Source organism: Pan paniscus, chromosome 19 (assembly GCF_029289425.2).
Source record: "Pan paniscus chromosome 19, NHGRI_mPanPan1-v2.0_pri, whole genome shotgun sequence".
Taxonomy (NCBI): domain Eukaryota; kingdom Metazoa; phylum Chordata; class Mammalia; order Primates; family Hominidae; genus Pan; species Pan paniscus.
The window spans coordinates 70,393,279-70,407,487 of NC_073268.2; the positions used below are offsets into that span (position 1 = coordinate 70,393,279).

General features: G+C 36.5%; 1 long non-coding RNA gene across 1 annotated transcript in view; it reads right to left on the reverse strand.

Moving 5' to 3' along the window:
• The window catches only part of LOC134729459 (uncharacterized), a 550,495-nt gene extending 536,800 nt beyond the window's left edge, over window positions 1-13,695 (reverse strand). The window contains exon 1 of the long non-coding RNA XR_010110567.1: window positions 13,165-13,695. This is a non-coding gene — a long non-coding RNA (uncharacterized LOC134729459). The remainder of the gene's footprint in view (window positions 1-13,164) is intronic.
• Window positions 13,696-14,209: the final 514 nt, after the last annotated feature.

The window sequence follows — 14,209 nt, forward strand, 5'->3', positions numbered from 1 at the left end:
TCTTCTTCTTTTTTTTGCTATGAAATTGTATTTGGTCATTAAAGTTCCAGCTTAAAAGGCCTTTTTAATGTTTTTCTTCATCAGTAGATTTTTTTGTAAAGGTGATTGTTTATTAAATAAAGCAATGCAATAAACTATGCCTACTATTTGTAAGTTAATATATAAAGCAATAATTTATTTTGGAAAGATAAGATAAATTCTTTTTTTTTTTTTTTGAGACAAAGTCTCTCTCTGTTGCCCAGGCTGGAGTGCTAGAGTGCAGTGGCGCGATCTTGGCTCACTGCAACCTCTGCCTCATGGGTTCAAATGATTCTCTTGCCTCAGCCTCCTGAGTAGCTGGGATTACAGGTACACGCCACCACATCCAGCTAATTTTCATATTTTTAGCAGAGACAGGATTTCACCATGTTGATCAGGCTGGTCTCGAACTCCTGACCTCATGATCCACCTGCCTCAGCCTCCCAAAGTGCTGGGATTAAGGCATGAGCCATTGTGCCCAGCCGAGAAAATAAATTCTATAAGTTCTGTTAGATATATTGCTGATAGCTTTATAAGTTTACATATAGCATAAATGAATGACAATTTGTCAATATTACAAACATTTTGAATTTTTATCCCAGCAAAACAGTTCTAAGACATATGCTAAAAAATGTATGCAAGTTGGAAAGCATACATCATATCATTACTTATAATACACAAATCTGAATGATCTTCATGTCTAACAGTGGAGAATTGCTTAAACTATGGTATATCCATACAATGGACTATCACGTAGTGGTATTTGATACTGACAAATGTTGATGCGGATGTACATTTATAGCTAAAAAAGTTTTTCAGGAATTCATTTTTAAATAAAATAAAAATTATATATATAAATATCCTATGAGCTCATTTGAGTTTAGATAACCAAACCTTCCATGTGACTGAGCTGGAGCTCAACAGAGCTAACTTCATTGACCTATCATTCATTTTAACTATATAGAAGGATACACCCACAAAACTTTCCATTTTATGTAAAACTGTAATATATGTTTTCAAAAAGCTAGAAAAAGTTTTGAATGTTCATAACACAAAGAAATGATAAATGCACATAAACAGAACTAAAGCCAAAAACCACATGATTATCTCACTAGAGGTAGAAAAGGCTTTCAATAAAATTCAATACCCCTTCATGTTAGAAACTCTCAATAAACTAGGTGTTGAAGGAAACATACCTCAAAATAATAAGAGAAATGCAAATCAAAACCACAATAAGATACCATCTATGACAAACACATGGCCAACATTATACTAAATGGGCAAAAGCTGGAAGCATTCCTCATGAAAACCATCACAAGATAAGGATGCCCTCTCACCACTATTCAACATAGTATTGGAAGTTTTAGCTAGAGCAATCAGACAAGAGAAAGAAAGGGCATTCAAACGGGAAAAGAGAAAGTCAAACTATCTCTGTTTGCAGATGACATGATGCTATATCTAAAAAAACCCCATAGTCTCAGGCCAAAATCTCCAGCTGATAAACAACTTCAGCAAAGTTGCAGGATATAAAATCAATGTACAAAAATCACTAGCATTCCTATACAGCAACAATGGCCAAACTAAGAGCCAAATCAGAAACAATCCCACTTATGATTGCCAAAAATGAATGAAATACCTAGGAATACAGCTAACCAGGGAGGTGAAAGATCTCTACAATGAGAATTATAAAACACTACCCAAAGAAATCAGAGATGACACAAACAAATGGAAAAACATCCCATTATTATGGAAGAATCAATGTCATTAAAATGGCTATACTGCCCAAAGCAATTTACAGATTCATAGCTATTCCTATCAAACTACTAAAGACATTCTTCACAGAACTAGAACAAAACCATTTTAAATTTATATGGAACCAAAAAAAGAGCCTGAAGAGCCAAGGCAATCCTAAGCAAAAAGAACAAAACTGGAGGCATCACATTACCCAATTTCAAACTATACTACAAGCCTACAGTAACCAAAGCAGCATGGTACCAGTTAAAAAAAACAGGCATATAGACCAATGGAACAGAACCATCTGATCTTTAACAAACCTAATAAAAACAAGCAATGGGGAAAAGACTCCCCATTCAATAAATGGTGCTGGGATAACTGGCTAGCCATATTCAGAAGATTGAAGCTTGACCCCTTCCTTACACCATACACAAAAATCAACTGAAGATGAATTAAACACTTAAATGTAAAACCTCAAACTCTAAAAACCCTGGAAGTCAGACTAGGCAATACCATCTTGGACACAGGAACAGTCAAAGATTTCACTATAAAGACACCAAAAACAATTGCAACAAAAGCAAAAATTGACAAATGGGATCTAATTAAACTTCAGACCCTTTGCACACAAAAGAAACCATCAACAGAGTAAAAAGAATACCTAAAGAATGGGAGAAAATATTCACAAACTATGCATCCCACAAAGGTCTAATATCCAGCATCTATAAGGAATTTAATAAAATTTACAAGAGAAAAACAACCCCATTAAAAAGTGGGCAAAAGACATGAACAGACACTTCTCAAAAGAAGACATACATGTGGCCAACAAGCATATGAAAAAAAAAAAAAAAACCTCAATATCACTTATCATTAGAGAAATGCAAATCAAAACCACAATGAGATACCTTCTCACACCAGTCAGAATGGCTATTGTAAAAAAGTCAAAAAATAACAGATGCGGCTGGGAGCAGTGGCTCACACCTGTAATCCCAGCAGTTTGGGAGGCCAAGGCTGGCGGATCACAAGGTCAGCAGATCCAGACTATCTTGGCTAATGTGGTGAAACCCCGTCTCTACTAAAAATACAAAAAAATTAGCCGGATGTAGGGGCGCCTGTAGTCCCAGCTACTCTGGAGGCTGAGGCAAGAGAATGGCGTGAACCCAGGAGGTGGAGTGCAGCCTGGGTGACAGAGTGAGACTCCGTCTCCAAAAAAAAAAAAAAAAAAAAGGAAAGAAAAAGAATAACAGATGCTGGTGAGGTTGTGAAGAAAAAAGAATGCTGATATGCCGTCGGAGGCAGTGTAAATTAGTTCAATCATTGTGGAATGCACTATGGCAATTCCTCAAATACCTAAAAGCAGAACTAGCACTCACCCCAGCAATCCCATTACTAGGTACATACCCAGAGGAATATAAATGATTCTACCATAAAGACACATGCTAGTGAATGTTCATTGCAGCACTAGTCACAACAGCAAAGACATGGGACCAGCCTAATGTCCATCAATCACAGACTGGGTAAAGAAAATGTGGTACATATACACCATGGAATACTATGAAGCCATAAAAAAGAACAAGATCATGTCTGTTATGGGAACATGGATGGAGCTGGAGGCTATTATCCTTTGCAAACTAACTCAGGAACAGAAAACCAAATACCACATGTTATCACTTATAAGTGGGAGCTAAATGATAAGAACTTATGTGTACAAAGAGGGAAACAACAGACACTGGGCTCTACTTGGAGGGTGAGAGGAGGGAGAGGAGCAGAAAAGATAAGTATTGGGTACTGAGCTTAATACCTGGGTGCTGAAATAACATGTACAACAAACCCCCGTGACACATGTTTACTTGTGTAACAAACCTTCATATGTACCCCCAAACCTAAAATAAATGTTAATAAAAAAGAAAAACAACAAAAGTTAAGCATGATCATGGCTGAATTTTTTAAAATGATAAATGTTCGAGGTGAGAAATATTGTAAGTGCCCTGATTTGATCATTATACATTGTATACACATATCAAAATACCACTCTGTGTCCCTCAAATATATAAAATTATTATGTATCAACTAAAAGCAAAAGAAAAAAATGCTGACCATTTGTTCTTGAGGCTTCTGCCTTCCTCTTTAGCCTCAGTTGTTGTTGATTTATCGCCTTATTTTTTTTCTCAGCTCTGAACTGCTTATGTTTTCCTAAACAGGGGTTGCCATTTAGCTCCTTCTTAAATTTGATTATGTCTATTCAATGCACTCTCAAAAACTCCACTGTCTGAAAAACATTCAAAATTTTGTTCAGCTAGCACCTCCTTCAAGACAGTTTTAAAGATTCCCAAATATATCACTCCTCCCCACCTCCAAAGAAGATTATACTCCCAGAAAAATATGTAAAAATAAATAGTATAAAATTATTAATTTTACTTTCCTTTATAAAGCCTCAGAAATTAAATCTGTAAATCATATTGAGATAAAACCAAGCTCAATATCAGAATCTTCCTCCTTCAAAATGTAAAGGATTAATCTCACGCTCATTTGCTTTAATTGAACTCTTTCCATTTGCATTTTCTGCAGATGTGTTTTTAATGTCTACTTTTTAGATAGATTGACAAGCTAAATGGCCTCATCAACTTTCTCTGGCTTTACAGTGGCAAACTGCAATGAGGAAAAACAAGTGACTAGGAAAAGAGGTAAATAAGTATATGGCAAGCTCTTTGAAAGATTCATTTGTTCACTGGAAAATCACAACTGTCTTTAGTGGAGGGACACATGTTTTCTCTCCTCCACATGCCAAATAAATTTTTAGGAAGTCTCAAGTGAAAATATTAATTCCCAAGACTGCATTGATTTTTTTCTCTCTTCATTCCACTCCTCCAATTCCTTTCTTTATTCTGCCAGCAACATTCTTTTCCCCAATTCTATGTCTGACTATTAAAACCCTAATCACTGTATATGATTCTATTGCAATGTACCTTCTCTGTGAAGTTCTCCAAGATCAGCCCTACTGGTATAATTCTCCCTTTTATCTGACTTCCTACAGTACTTTCTTAGGGTCAAGCGTATAGTGTTTATCCTTATTTACACTAGAGGTATTATTCTAGCTATCTTCTGTTTCTTAGTAACCTGTAAGCTCCAGGAAGCAAAGACCGTATCTTTTACATGTTTATTCCCCAGAATGTCTAAAACACGGATTTGCATAATGTGTATTCAGTAAACAGAATGAAGGAATTTGAAAGAGAAAATATTATGAGGAAAGATTAATAAACACTGAATTAATTATTAGAAAAAGGAGTCAAATAGAACACAGATAATACATGGCTATTTTGAGTCTTATAACCCTTTTCATAGCCTGAAGCCTTGGACATTGACTTCTTTCCCTTAAAAAAGTCATGAATCTAGAAAAACAGACATATAAGAATAGTTAGTGGCAGTTACTGACATTGACCACAGAATAAACAAGGGCATCACAACATTATCACCTGTACAGGTATCAGAGCAGCTGCCAGTCATGGGCAGCATCCACTTCACCACAGCCAACACCACCTGAGCATTTACAGTGTGGTAGACACTCTGCTGAATAAATCTCAGGTAATCCTCACAATGACGGCTAGAGTGAGATACCCTTAATCTTCTTGCTGTACAAATGAGAATGCTTAAGCCTCAAAGAGGTTAAATAATTTACTCTAGGTTACACAACTAATGATGAAATAAGAAGTCCAATCCAGATGGACCTGACCTCAGAAATACTGTAATGAGGCCAGCTCACTCCTGTAATACTAGCCCTTTGGGAGACCAAAGTGGGAGAATTGCTTGAGCTCAGGAGTTTGAGACCAGCCTGGGCAACAAAGTGAGACCCTGTCCCTACAAAAAATATAAAAAAAAATAACTGGTTGTGGTGTTGCACACCTATAGTGCCAGCTACATGGGAGGCTGAGGCAGGAGGATCACTTGCCCCTAGATGGTCAAGGCTGCAGTGAGCTATGTTCACATCACTGCATTCTAGCCGGGTGAAAGATCAAAATCTGTTTCACAAAACAAACAAACAAAAAGTCAAACAAACAAAAAATCAAACAAACAAAATAGAAATACTGTAATGCCTCAGCATGCCCGAAATTTAGAGGGATAAAATATAAATTTTTGTTTTTTAATTTAAAATATATACATTTGTAAATCTAAAATATAATTCATATGAAAATCTCACTCTAAAAATATTATACAAGAAATAAATATCCTAAAGCTCAACTGACTTCAAAATATAATTACCTTTTGATTCCTGCACTTCCTTCCCGCAAACCCCACATTCTATTGGCTTTTTTTCATTTCTGCAATGATGAGTTGGAAACTAGTAACTATTAGCATATTAATATCGCCAACTAGACATTTCTATTTCTACCATTGCAGCCTACAATTGCATTGGATTGTTAGAGTTGATCACACGGTTACTTATACAGGGTTTGTAATTGTAACATTTAGAGATGCTTTTGGCTGCAAATAACAGAAAGCCCAATACCAGGGCTTAAATAAATAGGAACATAAGCATCAACAACGTGGAGTTTGGAAGTAAGCAGTTCTGTCTGCTGTTTCAGTGGATTGATGACTTTCTAGCTGATATCTCTGTAATAATCTTGGCCAATTTTTCTTACTTGTTGCCTCAGGACACCAAGATAGCTACCCTAGTTGCCATGTGAAAACTAGAAAGATAGAAGAAGAAGAAGTGCTTTGCCAGTTATATCTCTCTTTCTTTTTGATTTAAAAAGCTAATCTTTCCAGATTTCTGTTCTTTTCTCATAGGCCAGGTCTGAGATGTGTGGCCAACCCACACTGAAAGAGAGGAAACAAGGGAGAAGGGATTCTACGTGGTTTTGGGGTAGCAACGAAACAGTACATGATACATTAGCATAAGGTGGAGAGCTACTTGACAGGAACATTGAGATGCTTCATCTCTCAAATCAATATCACTTCCTCATGGCTATCTTTATGACCTCTCAGATCTCTGTATCATCTGTTCTAACAGCATTCCAGAAAACTTTTCATAGCCCTCATCACAGTTTATAATTTACACTTTCTGAACAAAGATATCTTAAATCTTTGGGATATTTCTCGGATAGTGTTTTGAGGCAGACCCTAAGAATTGGTCATGATTTAAGAGTGTAGCCTTTTTACAGCTGTCTATGTGTGTTCAATATGCCCTAAAATATTGTTTTCTCTATACAGCTTAGACGTTGCAATTGGAAGATGTTCCATTTGATATTTAAACATTCAAACAGGATGCTAATTTGTTCAGAAAATAAGTTTGACATGCACATTTTTTAGAATTATCTCTAAAAGTGAATTATAATTTCCTTCTTATTAGTCAGTTTCCACTTAAAGAATGAACTATACCCCTGAGCGCAATTGCAAATTCCAGTAAGTGTGACCTCTGCTAACATATTAATTTAGGAAAGCTTCCCCTTAAATTGTTTTCCTGTGGCATCAGGTGAATTGATCACAAGAGACTTAATAACTTTGGATTAAGTCTACATCCTTTATAAATGTGTAATCACTTCGCATCACATTTCATTAAAGAGCTGATATTTGTAAGGCAAATCATTGGATTCTTCCAAAGCAGTTTGCTGAATGGTCACACAAACTAATTAGTGTTTATTACAACCTACATATCTTCCAAGGGAAACTTTAAGCAGGTAATACAGTATATTTTAACTAAAAGCAGTATGTAACAACTTAGGAGACAGAAAATAAATTTAAAACCTTACATATTCTTTTAAAGCTTCCCGTTAGTTTCTCAAACCAATAAACAATAATTCCTTGAAAGATCATTCATGGCCACTCTGATAAAGACAAATGTGCCGTGATCGATATATTTTAATTAAATAGACAACATTCATCAATGTGGAGATGCACATTTACAGGACCAGGCTGACTGCATCAGTTCAAAAGTTATAATTGTTTTAGGTTTTTTCCTCTTGGGATGCATGAGTATGTTAGTCCTGTTAAAGAATAACTTTCTATTTTCAAATTTCAAAGAGAAAAAAAAACTCTGCCTAGGCAAAGAGGTATGTGAACATGTAGCAAGTAAAGATTCATTTGCTCAGAGGACACAATACAGACTCACAACCTATGGATGAAACAAAGTCAAGCTTCAATGCTACTTTTTACACTCCTAAGATCTAGTGGAGAAGAAAAGAAGATAGGATAAAGAGATACTATTTTCTCCATTTATGAAGTATGATACCTGTCATACAATCTTTTTTTCCAACACCCTGTCAGGTCCCAGAGAAAATGGGTCCTTCCATTGGTGGATGAGGGAAGATTAAGATTTGGTCTTCAGGCTGACCCAGGTGAAAGAGAAGCAGCATCATGCATTGGGAGGCTGATCTCTTTGCTCAGCCTGCTCCAAAGAATTTCAAGTTTCTATTTTCAAGGTACCACTTTTTATACTCCTGAGTCACACCACCCAGGCACAAATAACCTGCTAACCTGTTTTGCTTTATAACATAACCTGTTTATTTTCCTCTCTCTTAATTATTTACCTGTTTATTTTATTTTTATTATTTTTAGAAAGTAATTTCTAAGACAGCAAGGATTATATCTCTCTGGCTTAACACAGTAACTCCAGAACCCAGAACATGGTTTGGTATACAACAGACTCTCAATCATTGAATTTCACAATTCATTTTGTGAAATGAGTAAATGAAGGGGAGGTGCCTAAAACACGCAATAACCAATACATTCAATCAACATTAGTATTTTCACCACAAACCCCAAATGAAATTACCATAATCAAAAATACAAAGCAATTTTATTCTTAGCATTTTCCAGCCTGCTTAAAAAGTATTATCGTGGGCTTAATTCTCTCTTCTCTCCTGAATATTTTAACTAAGGAGCTTCCATCTACACTGCCTGATAGAACACGCAGTTGAGCCAAAGCACATCAAAAAAACCAAAACCAGGCCACTGAAGATCAAGAGAGGCAAGCCTGGCATGTTTTTAAACATAATAAAAAGGATATGAACTCCTAGGAGTGTAGTCCAAGCTATTTGACAATTCCTTGTGGTATTTGATTTCATCCAGATTAGTAGACAATGATCCAGAAAGTCGATTCAAATGTAGGAATACATAAAGCATAAGTGACACTGCTGGGATCCAAACTAAAGAGAGACTAATAAGAATTTCTCACTGCCCCCTCACCTCCCTATTTCAGATATATTATACCAGATGTGGAAACAGTTCTTTTTCATACCTGAGCCAACCTGACAGTCTAAAAAAGTGCTGCTTTCTCTGATTTTAAGTTTTGGAAATCCCACTGGAAATAGCAAACACCATATGTTAAGAATCACTCCATTACACAACTAGAGGGTATTCTTTTCATATAACTTTAGAAGCCCTGTTGTCTATTGCCAAAAGAAATTTAGAAGTTGCTTTGACATTCTTTACTTCAATTTTCCTTAATTTACAGAACTGTGAGGGGAAAGTAATGTGTTTAGTACTCTAAATTTGACAGTAATTCGGCTCAAGAATATCTTTCATGTTCCTTCACCTTAGTTATAGCTTTTAAAAAATCATGAGAGTAAGAAGCATTAATCATAATGTTTTACCCAGCTAAACAGAAAACACCTGGAAGGCAAAAATTAACCTTGCCAGGAATACCTAATTGTCCTACTAGCACAGTAAATGATACTGACCACATAATTACCTTCCCAGCTACTCAAATATCAGGAATGAGAAAGTTTCACGGGGAAAGCCAAGTCTACAAGTACTACTAACTAAGTTTGTGATATTGGAAAAATAACTTCTGATCTCTAGGCTTCTATTTCCTTATGCATAACATAGATGAGGGGAAGCCCAGCTGGTGTGGTTCAAGTATCCTCCCTTAAAGCACTTTTATTATGTGTTTTAAGTATTAAGAACTTGTGTGAGTCAACGCAGTGGGTTGAATGGAAGTTCCCAATAAATATACCTGTATGTTTTAAAAAATGTAAATATTACCTTATTTAGAAAAAATATCATTGCAGATTCAATTAGGACCTTGAGATGAGATCATCGTGGATTACCCGAGTGAACCTTAAATTCAATGACAAGTGTCCTTATAAGAGACAGAGAGAGGAAAGTACAGAAGAGAACATCCTGTGATGACAATGGCAGAGACTGGAGTGACGCAGGCACAAGCCAAAGTATGCCTGAAGTCACTAGAGGCTGAGAAGTGGCAAGAATGGATCCCGTCCTCCATAGTCCTGCCAATACATCGATTTCAGACTTCAGGCCCCCAGAATTATAAGAGAATAAATTTCTGTGGTTTCAACCACCAAGTTGATGGTAATGTGTTACTGTGACCACTAGAAATGAATAGTTAAGTTCCCACAGGTATCAAAAGAGACCTTCATAAAGATACTTTTGCAAGAGGGTTCAGGCAAGATTGGAGGATCCAAATAGACACTCTGAGAAGAACAAGAGCAAGCAGGAACCTTTGCCACCTTTAACCACGAAGAAACAAAGGAAGAAACAGCCTTATCTTTATTGGAACTTAATGAGAGCTGGCGCTGTGAAGGAGGAGGAGTTCAGAGGAAGCAGTAGGAGTGCACTAGGGCTGCAGGAAGACACAGCCAAACAGGACGGGAGCTGGGGGAGAAAGGCAGAGAATGCAATAACCTCTTCTCTATTTGGCCTCTCCCATCCATTCTCCAACCTTCCCAGCCCTGCTTTGGCCCTAGAGAGCTGAGTCCTGTGGGATATAACCCTCGTGTTCCTTGCTTTCTGCCTCTGGTTGGATTTGGACAATGAGAAAAACCACTCAGAGGCTGGAGGACAAGGAGGAGTGAGACCAAATAGAGAACAACCTGCAGAGGTAACAAAAAAGATCTGGTTTTTAAAAATGAATCTATTGGGCAAAAGAAAGGCATAAAATCTCCAAAGACTTTTTCCAGGAACTATTTTAGTTCTAACATTCTGTGATTGTCTGAAATATTGTATGGAAACATATTCCTCTCTTCTAAACTTCATTTTTCTCCACCTTGAAAGAAACCATTTCTACGAAGTTTAACAAATCTTTAATAAATTCAATAAATCTCTTCAATCAGCCCAATAGAAGCTGGAAATTTAAAAGAAACATAAAATTTAAAAGAAACATAAAAGCTGGAAATTTCTGGACTACTACATTACAAACTTCTCAATTTCCTTCTTGCTTGGGGTACTAAAAAGTTGGTATATCTTTCAAACTCTACTTTTCGAGGGCTTGGTGAGACGCTTCATTTGCAAAATTTTTTAGCACTCACAGTGAACTCTGTGACCCAGGGATATTCTCAGTTGTGTCCTTTGTTTTCCAGATTTACTGTGCAACCTGCTCCTTACCATAGAATCTTAGAGTTGGGGAACAAAAGAAATTGAAGTAACTTTCACTTTTATTCATCCTTCTCCCCACAGAGCAACAATTTCATCAATATCTTGCAGCAGTATTTCATCTTCTATGTTGCAACATCTACTGACCAGGAAAGCACCATGGCTAATTTATCTGTTCTCTGACTTCATGCTTAATAATGAATGTTGCATGTAAATAATGCTCAATGCCAGCAGAAATGTATGTTTTACATTTTTCTTGATTTTAAAAATGTTTTATTGTACAAACATACTATACATTCCAGACCATTACACATACTTCTCTAACCACTCATACCCACTTTTTTACTGTGATAGAGATGCTAAAGTTAGTAAGAACTTTCTTAATACAATTGTGATCTGAGAGACCAAAATAGATACCCCTTGTCAATTGAGACTCTACTTAACACTAAGGATAAAGAAACCAAGTAACCTGAGGGTCAAGGGTTCAGGGGTCATCTGGCATGGCAAATTTCTGAATTCTTATTTCTCTAAACTCTCTAACAATAGGAGCTATCAGACCTCTCCTAACTTTGATTTGCAACCCAGACCACTACGACTCTGAATGGACAGAGGACAAACATTCTTTTGTGATAAACTACTACAGATCTGAGGTCAGTTTCAGTCAGCTTATAGAGGCTGTGCTCAAACTCTTTGTGTCCTATAGTTTACCTTTTGATGTTAAGAGGCAAATTCTACTTTATTTTAATGCTATACCCCCTCCCCAAAGTGAATATGGTATGATACATGTATGATTACCCATTACACATGTGCTTGGCTTCCCTCATAAATCTGTACAGCTTTTCCTTTAAACATGCTAAACATGTACGACTTTACTGTGTAATACAGTCCCTGTGAGGCATAAAATCCAGCCTGTCTCTCCCCTTTCCAAAGAGAGAGCACCTCCTGTACACATTATAGACTTTCTCTTCCTGGCTTACAAACCAATATTGCCAATAAAGCTCTCCTTATTTAGCCACCCTAGTGGTCTTTTGGATGGTGCCATGAATTCAGATATTCTGATTAGTAAAGGAAAATCTTTCTAGGAAGAAACGAGTACCAAATAGGAATTTACTCTGCCATCCCGACTTTCTCTTTCCTTTGAGATTATTTTCTATTTCACTCTCCTGCTGCCATTGCACATTGGCCCCAGGGTTTATTTCAATCCCTTTAACACTTTGATTGAACCCAAACCAAATCTCTTTCTTGATGCCTCTTAGTCCAGCTAATACATGCTGGAGTCTTCCAAAAGATTTTCTAAACACAAAGGGATAACATAAATAAAATAAACACAATGGCTCCAAGAACTCTCAACCACTTGGCTTACAAAATTATAAGATTCTGCCCTCATTTTAGGTAGCAAGTTTCTAGGACAGAGAGTCTTACTAGGTTTTCTCGTGTTTAGTTGTTGCCCAACTTCACCAGTGGCTCGTAACTCACCTCTAAGAAGAGATGATATAAGGCATATAAGGAATGCTGAAATGAATTTAAAAACAGAATTACAGTGGATCTGTCTACAGGGCAATCTGTCCACATTCTGACCTTTAGTCAAGAACTAACAGCAGGGGTAGAGGTTTTTTTCTACCTATCTAACAGTTTTCATTCTGAATGTCCAGTATGAAATTCAAGTATCATTGTGAAATAAATACTAGGAACAATCTCGCCTTTGAATTGTTTCTTGTCTGCCAACTACAGAAGTGCCACCTTGTTCCCAATATAGGACCTACAGTATAGCAATATCTGATGCAGCTTCAGCATAAGCATTTTACCTATGCCATAGAATAGTTGCCCATTCTTTACAAAGGCCTCTATGTACAAAAGAATGGATGCCTCTACCTCTAGGTGCAAAAGGCCAATCTAGGAATTTTTCCTGAAAGGAAGTTGAGGACTCCAATCCTAGCATTTTTACTTTCCCTCAATAATTCTTTGAAAATTATCTCTTTCCATTTTTGAAAGAAGTGAGTTTTTATCCATTCTCTGCTCCTGCCTTTGTGACTGCAACAGAAGAGCTGTAAGAATTTTAGATAATGCCAGGTCAAATGATAGACTTACATTTTATAAAAACCAAGGACATAAACAGGAGGGCCAAGCAGAAAGTCATCCGAATCTACCTTCCGGCACTCTGTTATCACTGCTGTCAAAGTCATTGAGCCCTGAAAAAGCATAAATACGACTTTGATTACTAAAGATGTAGAAAGGCAAGAAAGGGCTCTTTGGTGAGGCAGACTCTTAAAATCTCTGACAGCAAATCTTGAAATTCCTGACAGCAGCCCCACCATGATATTCTAAGTATTTCTTTGGGTTATCTGGTGTCTCATGACTTCTATAGATATAAAAATACAGGGGAGGGTGGGGTCATGGGGGATTAGATCCACTCTTGGCAGAAGTTTTTGCAGATGCACTGGTGAGAAGCAAAGAAATGTGGGACCAGAGTAGGGTATAAGATGAAATATAATTTTTTCCTTGAATTTCATTGGGATGTTTCATAGGTATTCTCCACTATGAACATAGTTTTAAGGGTATAATCATGACTCTCATACACATAAAATGAACTAGTATCAAACATTTCAACTAATTCATTAATGAATGAGTACATTAGTCAAGTGTTAGAAGGTTCAAAGGAGTTTTCCGAGTATCACATACACATAGGCATATAAGGAATGCTGAAATGAATTGACAAACAGAATTACAGTGGATCTGTCCACAGGGCAATAATCAATTGCATTTCACTAGACACAACTAATTGCATTTCTATGTACCAGAATTATTTGCATTACTTTCAGTTTTCTACCATTTATAGAGTTGCAAATTATCTCAAATGCAATAAAATGTGGCTATAATCTAGAAGGATGAACAATACAAGACAATTGGTAATTATTTTTTTCCATCTCTTTCTTTTTTTTTTTTTGGCCCATTTTGAAGATTCTAACCATTTTTTCCAGGCAAATTAAATAACTTTCAATGACCTTAAGAAAAGTTAGTTAAACCTCAAATGATCAATGTTGTGATTTATTTTACAAGTGGTCAATCAGATAATGTAGAAGGCAATGCTGCATAAATTCTAATAGGCTTTATGATTGTAAGCTCTTGGTTTTAG